At 41.7% G+C, this 13403-nt stretch overlaps 1 long non-coding RNA gene across 4 annotated transcripts; it reads left to right on the forward strand.

The window, feature by feature from the left end:
* The first annotated feature begins 1735 nt into the window (after positions 1–1735).
* LOC106566679 (uncharacterized) lies at positions 1736–12817 on the forward strand. Of its 4 annotated transcripts, none has more exons than XR_014379996.1 (7): positions 1736–3030; positions 3405–3592; positions 3706–3832; positions 4650–4797; positions 9568–9727; positions 9864–9964; positions 10095–12817. It is a non-coding gene; the product is annotated as an uncharacterized LOC106566679 (long non-coding RNA). The 4 variants fall into 4 exon arrangements; XR_014379998.1 differs by having other exon boundaries at positions 1739–3030; positions 9626–9727; XR_014379995.1 differs by having other exon boundaries at positions 1739–3030; positions 4653–4797.
* Positions 12818–13403: the final 586 nt, after the last annotated feature.

Here is a 13403-nt window from a genome sequence, read left to right on the forward strand (position 1 = left end):
ACTGCATTGTTGATTAAGGGCTTGTAAGCATTTCAATACACCTGTTGTATTCGGCCCATGTGACAAATACAATTTGATTTGATTTCTATGTGAGACTCAATAGCAGATTGAAGTCAAATTAAGACAGTTAAGATGGAGTCTCATGGAGGGTGTTATCTAGCACTCCTGTTAGGCAGCTAGCTAGCTACAGTTACCCATAGCTGGCTAGCTAGTTTTATAGTTTGATAATTTATTTAAATACGTTTTAGAATTCTAAAAAATATGTTTATGAAGCTATTTCCATTTTATTAGGGTCCTCACTATGAGACTAAGCCAACTTGCCAATGCTAAAGTCAATGTCTTTTTTTTTTTTTTTTTAGCAAGCTAGCTTCATAATTTTGTTTGACATGCTGAAATGTGACACTATATATATATAATACAATTATAATAAAATATATAATAAAATGTATCCAAGCCAGCACAGTACAGTTTGGGTTAGCAATATAATCTAAAATGGGTAATCGTTTTACATATTTTTTTTTATCCACAACTGATTCGTATGACCTGTGGACTTCCTGATCTAATGCCTTTAATAATCTTTAGCCAAGCAGCTAAAAGTATTGTGTACTTGACTCAAACTCAGGGTCTCTGCGAGAAGGAGGAGGTTGAAAGGGCATGTTTTCGTGAGAACCTCATTCATGGGTTAATTAGCTTCCTGAGCTAATGCCTATGCTTACGTTCAGCATCAAACACAATCTTGTTTCTCGAGACCCAGTCGGTCACAATAGGGCTTGAATACGTACATGCCAGCTACCAAGCCTGGGCCTGGTAGAAGGCACCTACACAGTGAGATTTCACGATAGCTGTTTGAATAAACATACTATTAGTTCATTTTAGTATACTATAAACGCACGGTATCCTTTCAGTTGAGCATACTAGTGCTAAGCCTGTTTACCGGAAGTTGATGCTATTGCTATGCAACCTCTTGCTAACATAACAAATGATTAGCTATACATTTCGGGCGTGTTTGTAAATTCAGAGCAAGTTGCCATATTGAGGTGTAGGGGTTGATCCGATGACGTCACAACTGCAGTCAAGCACACAAGCTAGCTACTTCCAGACACAAATGAGAGAAGGCCTCACTCTGACCATTTTACTCGCCCAAGCAGAGCTGGTTAGGCTTTTTTCATGTTATCCAGAGCTTTGGTGACGACAGTCACTGTGCTGCTTGCAACAATTTAATTAGGCTTTTTTTGTTGCCAACAGCGGCCATATTCAACAGGTGTTGAGCGTAAGGGCTTCCGATTGGCGCAGTGTTCTAATATCCATAAATCAAAATTTATGAAGAAAAAGCCCCTTTTCTTAATTTTTTTTATCTGATTTGGAACAGTACGTAGAATCTTTAAAACGTATACAAAACAATATGTCAAAAAAATGTATTCGATATATGTCTGTATTTGATTTGATATAATAGTTTTTTTTCCTTTTTTTTCTCTAATCTCTTTGGATTCCCTCTGGCTGTTATGTTATGTTTATGTTTTGCATGTTACTGTTATTTACAGCAAGTTAAATAAAGATTTGTGCAAACTTAAAAAAAAAAAATAAAAAAAAAAAAATAAATAAATAATAGAAAATAAAAAAAAATCACTACAGACACCAGGCTGTATCACAACCGGCTGTGATTGGGAGTCCCATAGGGTGGGGCACAATTGACCCAGCTTCGTCTGGGTTTGGCTGGTAAATAAAAATGTGTTCTTAACTGACTTGCCTAGTTAAACAAAAAAAAGAATCAGCTATTCTGCGCTCTGACAGACTCGAGTACTCTGAAATTGGAGTAGATAGTGAATGTACTATTTACCACTTAGCTAAGAATGACGTGAATAATCAAGTCAATAAACGTTAGGTAATTAGATAGTGTAACCGATGTGAAATGGCTAGTTAGTTAGCGGTGGTGCGCGCTAATAGCATTTCAATCAGTGACGTGGCTTTTGTGGCGCGATGGGTAACGATGCTTCGTGGGGTGTCAGTTGTTGACGTGTGCAAGGGTCGAGCGAAGAGAGGGACGGAACCTGGTTCGAGCGAAGAGAGGGACGGAACCTACACAGTTACATATAGTTAATATACTGGCAAGTTCGGTGTATTAGTAACCAATTAACGTTAGGTAACTAGCTAACATACCTACTGCTGTAATGATATGCTATGCGTTTTTTAAGGACAGCGTAGCCAACATAACATGTTGCGTAACTTATTTGAAAAGTAATTACTTTATTACATTGCTCAACATTTTCTTAACATTTGTCATAATTAGTTAAAGCAATACAATTCTATCCGCTCTTGTCGAACTTCGGCTGCATTTTTTGCCGACATTCTTTTCAAATCTGAAAACGTAGTGAAGCCACGCCCATTTTAGGAAGAATTGTATTATGGGCCCTAAACTCACGGAAATAGTGTCCAATGCTTGTATACTTTGTATTTTCGCGAATGAAGTACGACACCCGGGAACTTTTGGCATACTAACTATATCCTATAAGCATACTACATACTCAATTTACATCACAAAAAAATAGTACGGTTAGTATGAGTATTTGAACGCAGCTCAAAACTCTTCTCTTTGTTGTCACGGCCTTGTTTGAGTTTGCAGAGATCTATATTAGTCTCAGTCATTGGTATGTATGGCTGGTTACAGTAACAGTGGGATAAACTATATAAGGCCAGCTGACGCTTAAACCGACTAGCAAAAGCCTAAAACTGACCCTAACCAAATTGTTTATACATTCTGAAATGAAATATCGATTTGGGTGTCAGACGTGTCATTTATAGCCTTAACCAGTAACAGTGCAGTTACAGAAGAAGTTGAAGGACAGTTATGTCACTGTGATTGTTTGGTAACTCCCCTTGATCACCACCTGGTGGACATATTCACGCTGCACTAAGCAGAGGGAAGGAAACTTTCAGAGCGTAGTAAAGCTGGGTGCAAGCATTGCGGTTCATGGGACAGTTGTGTGCTGTAGCAGCAGAACTCTTCTGAAGAGTGTCGTCATCACTAATCAGGTAATCTGAGCTATATCTTAATTACAGCCTTTCTCAATTGGATAATATTGGATTTGTAATGGAATTTTGTTTTGAATATCGCAAGGTCATCTATCACCGGTAGCATTAGTATTCTGGCTAGCTAACTAGCTAGGAAGATGGACCAATAGGACCTCTAGCTACTACTATAGCTAGCGAACTCGAACAACAAGTCAAGTCACTAGCTCAAGTTAAGTTGTTTGAAACTCAGTTATTGGCATTGTTCTACAGTAGTTGCCTTATGTAAAAGCTGAGGACATGTATTTTTTTTAACTAAAAGACCAAGCTATCTAGTCACCCTTTTCTTCACTGTATGTAGTCTACTGACATTCACCTTGATTTCACCTTTTCCACAGGCAAGCAACATGTCTTTTGCCAGTCTGCCCAGAGGAAAGATGGCCCTATCGTCGTTGGGTGTGTTGACTGCAGGAGGGGCAGTATTGCTCAGATGCTTCACCAGACGGTGAACGCCTCAGATCTGGAGCTTCACCCACCATCTTACCCATGGACTCAGTGGCATGCTGTCATCTCTTGATCATGCCAGGTTAGATCACCTCCTTTATGTTATCACTCATGTGAGGGGATGTTTAAATGGCTCCCTGAGAAACACGTTGAGGTTACACAATTCTCTCATGCGTCTGTTGTTTTGTCCCACAGTATCTGACTTGGATATCAGGTGTACAAGCAGGTGTTTTCTGCCTGTCATAGTATGGAATACATGGCCTTCCGAAACCTTGTAGAAGTCTCGCAGACATAGGCTGAAGTCAAGGTGCTTGCTGAAAAGGTGAGAGCAACTGACTTGTGTTACTAAAGCATACATTCCAAAATAGAGTACCGTAATTTCCGGACTATTGAGCGCACCTGAATATAAGCCGCACCCACTGAATAATTTTTTAACATTTATTTGGAACATAAATAAGCCGCACATGTCTATAATCCGCAGGTGCCTACCAGTACATTGAAACAAATTAACTTTACACAGGCTTTAACGAAACACGGCTTGTAACAAAAATAAATAGGCTTTAACGAAACACGGCTTGCAACAAAAATAAATAGGCTTTAACGAAACACGGCTTGTAACAAAAAATGAAAAATTAGCAGTAAACGGTAGCCTACCAAGAAAGTCATTTCTCCAGACCAAGCTCCCGTGCAGCAGCTCTATTTCCTTTTCCAACAGCCAGATCAATCGCCTTCAACTTGAAAGCTGCATCATATGCATTTCTCCATGTCTTTGCCATGATGAGGGTGACAAAATTACTACCGTAATCAGAATGATGGGAAGTTTGAGCGCTCTCTATTTAATCTAAACAGTAAACAAAAACGTTGTTTGACCTTAACCCGTTAGGAAATTTCATTGGTCTAATGAAGGCTTCATGCCGCCAAAAAACTGAGCACATCACAGAATGTTTATTAAATTTTTTGTATTTGAAAGCGGGAAAAATCCATATATTAGCCGCGTCATTGTTTAAGCCGCGAGGTTCAAAGCGTGGGAAAAAAGTAGGGGCTTATAGTCCGGAAATTACGGTAATCAGCTGTTTTTATAACAACTTCTAATGAGAAATACAAAAAATGAATGTTGATGCAAAAAACATAAATCCCAGTAGATGGCCCTGAGGACTCTGTAGAGATGTTGACATGTCCAGGGAAGCTGTCGGACTACTTCCCCAAGTCATACCCCAACACAGAGGCTGCCCGTGTGTCGAACAATGGAGCCCTACCCCCTGACCTCAGCTACATAGTCAATGCCAGGTAATGGGTGATTCTGTAGGCTGCTTAAAATAGGTTCACCCCAAGCAAGGTCTAAAATGTACATATGACTGTTTACACAGGTTTAGTTCCTTGCTTTGAATCTAGGGACATTTGTAGCTTTCACCTAACCCTTCCTGTTATGGCCCATTTCGCCAATTCTGCTGCCTTTATAGATTATAAGCATAAGTGAATAGCTGAAGGACGTATCCAAGATGGCGTAGCAGTAAGACATGTTTGTTTTTGTCCCGTGTAAATATTCTGTTTTTTTCTGGGGTTTTTTTGTGTGCATTTCAATATATTGAAATCTCTTTTTTTTCCCATTTTCGGATTAAATATACCTTCCTGCAACCCACCTCACCCAATGTGGTAAGGATCTGATATTTTTTAGACCTTATAACTGGAACCTCCATCAGAAGCTAGCCAGCTAATTAGCTACTAGCTATTTAGTCATTGTTAGCCACTGCTAGCGGTCTTTACCTTTAGCTCAGACACCAGCCGCTTTAGCCCGGATAATACCTGCCAGTCTGCACAGCGCGATATTAGCCCTGAGCACATCGGACTGCTTTTTTCCACGACATTACCGGATTCCTGCCGCAAGCTCTGGACCATCACACCTGATCATCGCAGCTAGCTAGCTGCTGCCGAGTGGCTATTGTGGCTAAAGCCCTTCTCCAGAAGCAAGCACCAGTTAGCCTCCGGCTAGCCTCGAGCTAGGCCCATCTCCCAGCTAGCAAACGATGTACACCAACTACAATACCTCTCTTGCCAATTGGCCTGGACCCATTGTCGACACGGAGCCCCGCCGATCCATCACTGCTGGTCTGCTGACGTAATTCAGCCTATGTGCTCTCAACCGGCCTCTGTCGGTGAAGACCCATCTGCTAGCCCCGACCCGCTAGCTTTCTGAACTCCCGCTCGCCTAGCGTAGTAACGACTACCGAACGGCTCCCTGTTTCATCTATTGCTGCTCATTGGACCCTATGATCACTCGGCTACACAGCTGATGCCTGCTGGACTGTTCATTAACACGGTACTTAATTTGTTTATCTGTCGGCCCCAGCCTCGAACTCAGGCCCTGTGTGTAGCTAACTGACCCTCTCTACCCATTCATCACCATTTACCCGTTGTTGTTGTCTTAGCTGTTTACCCGTTGTTGTCGTCTTAGCTGTTTACCCGTTGTCTTACCAATTGTCGTCTTAGCTCTCCCAATCAACTCCTGTGATTGCTTTATGCCTCTCTCTCTAATGTCAATATGCCTTGTATACTGTTGTTTAGGGTAGCTCTCATTGTTTTATTTTACTGCGGAGCCCCTAGTCCCGCTCAACATGACTCAGATAGCTCCTTTGTCCCACCCCACACATGCGGAGACCGCACCTAGCTTAACTGGCGCCTCCAGAGATGCTACCTCTCTCATTGTCACTCAATGCCTAGGTTTACCTCCACTGTACTCGCACCCTACCATACCCTTGCCTGTACCTTATGCCCTGAATCTATCCTACCACGCCCAGAAATCTGTTCCTTTTATTCTCTGTTCCCAATGCACTAGACGACCAGTTCTTATAGCCTTTACCCGTACCCTCATCCTACTCCTCCTCTGTTCCTCTGGTGATGTAGAGGTTAACCCAGGCCCTGCGTGTCCCCAGGCACTATCATTTGTTGACTTCTGTAACTGTAAAAGCCTTGGGGTCATGCATGTTAACATCAGAAACCTCCTCCCTAAGTTTGCTTTATTCACTTCTTTAGCACACTCTGCCAACCCTGATGTCCTAGCTGTGTCTGAATCCTGGCTTAGGAAGGCCACCAAAAAGTCTGAAATTTCCATCCCCAATTACATTTTCCATCAAGATGGAACTGCTAAAGGGGGCGGAGTTGCAATAGCTTGCAGAGTTCCGTTATACTATCCAGGTCTATGCCCAAACAGTTCAAGCTTCTACTTAAAAAAAATTCATCTCTCCAGAAATAAGTCCCTCACTGTTGCCGCTTGTTATGGACCCCCTTCAGCTTCCAGCTGTGCCCTGGACACTATATGTGAATTGATTGCCCCCCATCTATCGGCAGAGTTCGTACTGTTAGGTGACCTAAACTGGGATATGCTTAACACCCCGGGTGTCCTAAATCAAATCAAAATCAAATCAAATTTATTTATATAGCCCTTCGTACATCAGCTGATATCTCAAAGTGCTGTACAGAAACCCAGCCTAAAACCCCAAACAGCAAGCAATGCATGTGAAAGAAGCACGGTGGCTAGGAAAAACTCCCTAGGAAAAACTCCCTAGAAAGGCCAAAACCTAGGAGGAAACCTAGAGAGGAACCAGGCTATGAGGGGTGGCCAGTCCTCTTCTGCCTGTGCCGGGTGGATATTATAACAGAACATGGTCAAGATGTTAAAATGTTCATTAATGACCAGAATGGTCAAATAATAATAATCATAGTAGTTGTCGAGGGTGCAACAAGTCAGCAACTCAAGAGTAAGTTTCAGTTGGCTTTTTTATAGCCGATCCTACAATCTAAGATCAATGCCCTTAATTTGTGTGAGATTATCAATGAACCTACCAGGTACAACCCCAAATCTGTAAACATGGGCACCCTCATAGATATCATCCTGACCAACTTGCCCTCTAAATACACCTCTGCTGTTTTCAACCAGGATCTCAGCGATCACTGCCTCATTGCCTGCGTCCGTTATGGGTCCGCGGTCAAACGACCACCCCTCATTGCTGTCAAACGCCCCCTAAAACACTTCTGCGAGCAGGCCTTTCTAATCGGCTGGCCATGCTTTCAACCTGGCTACCCCAACCCCGGCCAACAGCTCTGCACCCCCTGCAGCAACACTCCCTCTCACTTCTCCTTCACCCAAATCCTACAAAATCTGGATCCCTACAAATCAGCTGGGCTAGACAATCTGGACCCTCTCTTCCTAATATCATCCGCCGCCATTGTTGCAACCCCTATTACTAGCCTGTTCAACCTCTTTCATAACGTCTGATATTCCTAAAGATTGGAAAGCGGCCGTGGTCATCCCCCTCTTCAAAGGGGGAGACGCTAGACCCAAACTGTTACAGACCTATATCCATCCTTCCCTGCCTTTCTAAAGTCTTCGAGAGCTAAGTGAACAAACAGATCACCGACCATTTCGAATCCCACCGTACCTTCTCCGCTATGCAATCCGGTTTCCAAGCTGGTCACGGGTGCACCTCAGCCACGCTCAAGGTCCTAAAAGATATCATAACTGCCATCGATAAAAGACAGTACTGTGCAGCCGTCTTCATCGACCTGGCCAAGGCTTTTGACTCTGTCAATCACCGTATTCTTATCGACAGACTCAACAGCCTTGGTTTCTCAAATTACTGCCTCACCTGGTTCACCAACTACTTCTCAGAGTTCAGTGTGTCTAATCGGAGGGCCTGTTGTCTGGACCTCTGGCAGTCTCTATGGGGGTGCCACAGGGTTCTATTCTCGGGCTGACTCTTTCTCTGTATATATCAATGATGTCGCACTTGCTGTGGGTGATTAGTTGATCCACTTCCTACGCAGACGACACCATTCTGTATTCATCTGGCCCTTCTTTGGACACTGTGTTAACAAACCTCCAAACAAGCTTCAATGCCATAAAACACTCCTTCCTTGGCCTCCAACTGCTCTTAAATGCTAGTAAAACGAAATGCATGCTCTTCAACCGATCGCTGCCCGCACCCGCCCGCCCGACTAGCATCACTACTCTCGACTGTTCTGACTTAGAATATGTGGACAACTACAAATACCTAGGTGTCTGGTTAGACTGTAAACTTGCCTTTCAGACTCACATTAAGCATCCAATACAAAATGAAATCTAGAATCGACTTCTTATTTCCCAACAAAGCCTCCACTCGTGCTGCCTAACATACCCTCGTAAAACTGACTATCCTACCGATCCTTGACTTCAGTGATGTCACTTACAAAATAGCCTCCAACACTCTACTCAGCAAATTGGATGCAGTCTATCACAGTGCCCTCCGTTTTGTCACCAAAGCCCCATATACTACCCACCACTGCGACCTGTATGCTCTCATTGGCTGGTCCTCACTACATATTCGTCGCCAAACTCACTGGCTCCAGGTCATCTATAAGTCTTTGCTAGGTAAAGCGCCGCCTTATCTTTGCTCACTGGTCACCATAGCAACACCCACCTGTAGCACGTGCTTCAGCAGGTATTTTACACTGGTCATCCCCAAAGCCAACACCTGCTTTGGCCGCCTTTCCTTCCAGTTCTCTGCTGCCAATGACTGGAACGAATTGCAAAAATCACTGAAGTTGGAAACATATATCTCCCTCACTAACTTTAAGCATCAGCTGTCAGAGCAGCTTACCGATCGCTGCAGCTGTACACAGCCCCTCTGTAAATAGCCTATCCAACCAACTACCTACCTCATCCCATATTTGTTTTTCTGCTCTTTTGCACACCAGTATTTCTACTTGCACATCCTCATCTGCACACCTATCACTCCAGTGTTATTTGCTAAATTGTGATTACTTCGCCACTATGGCCTATTTATTGTCTTACCTCCTTACTTCATTTGCACACATTGTATACAGATTTTTCTATTGTGTTATTGACTGTACGTTTGTTTATCCCATGTGTAACTCTGTTGTTTTTGTCGCACTGCTTTGCTTTGTCTTGGCCAGGTCGCAGTTGTAAATGAGAACTTGTTCTCAACTGGCCTACCACAGTTGTGAAGGAAATGGTATTTTGAGTGTGCAGTATTCACAATCTGCCTCCGGCTTTCCTTGCAGACATGGAGGAGAGAACTAAGTGTTCTTCTTACTGACAGGATACTGTGACCCCCTGCAGGGATCGAAGTGAGAGAGGACCTCTACTACAATCGTAATTTCCCTGGCAAGGCCATTGGCTTGGCTCCTCCCATCTACAACAAGGTTCTATAGTTTGAGGATGGTGAGTGGTCTACATTGTGTGTAGATTAGACTCTTCTCTTTATCAGACTAGGATATCACACACCTGTACAAAACCACTAGATATGCACTGTGCATGTTCAATGGCAACCCTTTTTCCTAATGACATCGCTCCACAGGCACCTCAGCCACTATGAGCCAGGTGGCCAAAGATGTCTGCGCCTTCCTGAGGTGGACAGCGGAACCTGAGCACGATCAGAGGAAATTAATGGGACTGAAAGTGTGTAGCTCTCAATTATAGTTCTCTAAGCTGCCTACTTTGTTGGGCAACTAGGTCATACATTTTTTATGTAATGCCGTTGATACTTGTGATGGATGCCAATGACGGTATGTTTTCTTTTTCTCTACAGCTACTCATGGGGTCTGAAATCTAGGTACCATTGGTCTATTACATGAAGAGACACAGGTGCTCACTTTTTGAAGAGCTGGAAGATAGATAGCATACAGACAACTCAACTTCATCCACTGCTTTCAATCACTACCAGTATACTCCTCTCAGGATTATTGATTTAATTATTCCTGTTTCTTTAATCTACCCCCATATCATCCTCTGACATTTAGCGAAGTGTTCTTATATATACAGTTGAAGTCGGAAGTTTACATACACCTGAGCCAAATACATTTAAACTCAGCTTTTCACAATTCCTGACATTTAATCCTTGTAAAAATTCCATGTCTTAGGTCAGTTAGGATCACCACTTAATTTTAAGAATGTGATATGTCAGAATAATAGAAGAGTGATTTATTTCAGCTTTTATTTCTTTCATCACATTCCCAGTGGGTCAGAACTTTACATACACTCAATTAGTATTTGGTAGCATTGCCTTTAAATTGTTTAACTTGGGTCAAACGTTTCGGGTAGCTTTCCACGATAAGGGTGTATTTTGGCCCATTCCTCCTGACAGCTGGTGTAACTGAGTCAGGTTTATAGGACTCCTTGCTCACACACGCCTTTTCAGTTCTGCCCACACATTTTCTATAGGATTGAGGTCAGGGCTTTCTGATGTCCACTCCAATGACTTGACTTTGTTGTCCTTAAGCCATTTTGCCACAACTTTGGAAGTATGCTTGGGGTCATTGTCCATTTGGAAGACCCATTTGCGATCAAGCTTTAACTTCCTGACTGATGTCTTGAGATGTTGCTTCAATATATCCACATAATTTTCCTTCCTCAGTATGCCATCTATTTTGTGAAGTGCACCAGTCCCTCCTACAGCAAAGCACCCCCACAACATGATGCTGCCACCCCCGTGCTTCACGGTTGGGATGGTGTTCTTCGGCTTACAAGCCTCCCCCTTTTTCCTCCAAACACAACAACTCCAACCACTTTATTAATGGTAAAATTGATGTAATCAATTTATCACTAGCCACTTTATATTAAATGTTTACTTACCCTACATTACTCATCTCTTATGTATATACTGTATGCTATACAGTCTACTGCGTCTTGCCATCTGATGTAATTAAATGTATCACTAGCCACTTTAAACAATGCCACTTTATATAATGTTCTCATACCCTACATTGCTCATCTCATATGTATATACTGTACGCTATACCATCTACTTCATCTTGCCATCTTGATGTAATGTATCACTAGCCACTTTAAACAATGCCACTTTATATAATGTTCTCATACCCTACATTGCTCATCTCATATGTATATACTGTACGCTATACCATCTACTTCATCTTGCCATCTTGATGTAATGTATCACTAGCCACTTTAAACAATGTCACTTCATATAATGTTTTCATACCCTGCATTGCTCATTTCATATGTATATACTGTACTCTATACCATCTATTGCATCTTGCCTATGCCGTTCGGCATCACTCATTTATATATTTTTACGTACATATTCGTACTCATTCCTTTATACTTGTGTGTATAAGGTAGTTGTTGTGAAATTGTTAGGTTATATTACTTGTTAGATATTACTGCATGGTCGGAACTAGAAGCACAAGCATTTCGCTACACTCGCATTAACATCTGCTAACCATGTGTATGTGACAAATATATTTGATTTGGTCATTATGGCCAAACAGTTCTATTTTTTTTTCATTAGACCAGAGGACATTTCTCCAAAAAATATGATCTTTGTCCCCATGTGCAGTTGCAAACCGTAGTCTGGCTTTTTTATGGTGGTTTTGGAGCAATGGCTTCTTCCTTGCTGAGCGGACATTCAGGTTATGTTGATATAGGACTCGTTTTACTGTGGCTATAGATACCTTTGTACCGGTTTCCGCCAGCATCTTCACAAGGTCCTTTGCTGTTGTTCTGGGATTGATTTGCACTTTTCGCACCAAAGTACGTTCATCTCTAGGAGACAGAACGTGTCTCCTTCCTGAGCGGTATGACGGCTGCGTGGTCCCATGGTGTTTATACTTGCGTACTATTGTTTGTACAGATGAACGTGGTACCTTGAGGAGTTTGGAAATTGCTCCCAAGGATGAACCAGAGGTCTACAATTCTTTTTGAGGTCTTGGCTGATTTCTTTTGATTTTCCCATGATGTCAAGCAAAGAGGTACTGAATTTCAAGGTAGGTCTTGAAGTACATCCACAGGTACACCTCCAATTGACTGAAATTGTGTCAATTAGCCTATCAGAAGCTTATAAATCCATTACATTTTCTGAAACTTCCATGCTGTTTAAAGGCACAGTCAACTTAGTGTATGTAAACTTCTGACCCACTGGAATTGTGATACAGTGAAATAATCTGTAAACAATTGTTGGAAAAATTACTTGTGTCATGCACAAAGTAGATGTCCTAACTGACTTGCCAAAACTATAGTTTAACAAGAAATTTGTAGAGTGGTTGATACACTTAGGTTGGCGTCATTAAAACTAGTTTATGTAAATATCCGACTTCAACTGTATATCTTTTTTACTGTGGTCAACAATTTCAAGTTTTTTTTTTTCAGGTCTTTTGAGATCAGGCTTCATGATTGACAGCACTGAATCAAAAGGTGTTAGGAAAACTGGTCTATTATCGCACAAACATTCTGTACACATTTTATGTGCAAATACTTAACATACATGTGTAATCAATAAAATGCATTTCCAATGAGCAGATTGTTGTTTTTGTGGTAAGGAAGGGGAGGGTGATTAATTACATTATAACCCGATGGTTATAAGTATTCACCCCCTTGGATTTGTACATATTTTGTTGCGTTACAAAGTGGGATAGAAATATATATATCTTTTTTTGTCGTTGATATACAAAAAATACTCTAAAAGTTACATTAAATTCTACAATTTTACAAATTTAATAACTAAAATATAGTTGTTCAGGAGTAAAATTTGGATTAACAAATCCCATAAATTACATGGACTCACTGTGTCAGATAATAGGGGTTGACATGATTGTTTAATGACTACCCCTTCCTTTGTCCCCTAAATATACACATCTGTAAGGTCCCTAAGTCAAGTATTGAATTTCAAGCACAAATTCAACCACAGACCAGGGAGCTTTTCAAAAGCCTCATGAAGAAGGGCAGTAATTGGTAGATGGATAGCAATAACAAATCAGACATTGAATATCTAAGCATGGTCAAGTTAATAATTATGCTGTGGATGATGTATTAAACCACCCAGACAAATCGAAGATAGTCATCCTTCTGAACTGAAGGACAGGAAGGAAACTGCTCAGGGATG

The sequence above is a fragment of the Salmo salar genome, chromosome 13 (assembly GCF_965601325.2).
Source record: "Salmo salar chromosome 13, fSalSal1, whole genome shotgun sequence".
NCBI classification, from domain to species: Eukaryota; Metazoa; Chordata; class Actinopteri; order Salmoniformes; family Salmonidae; genus Salmo; species Salmo salar.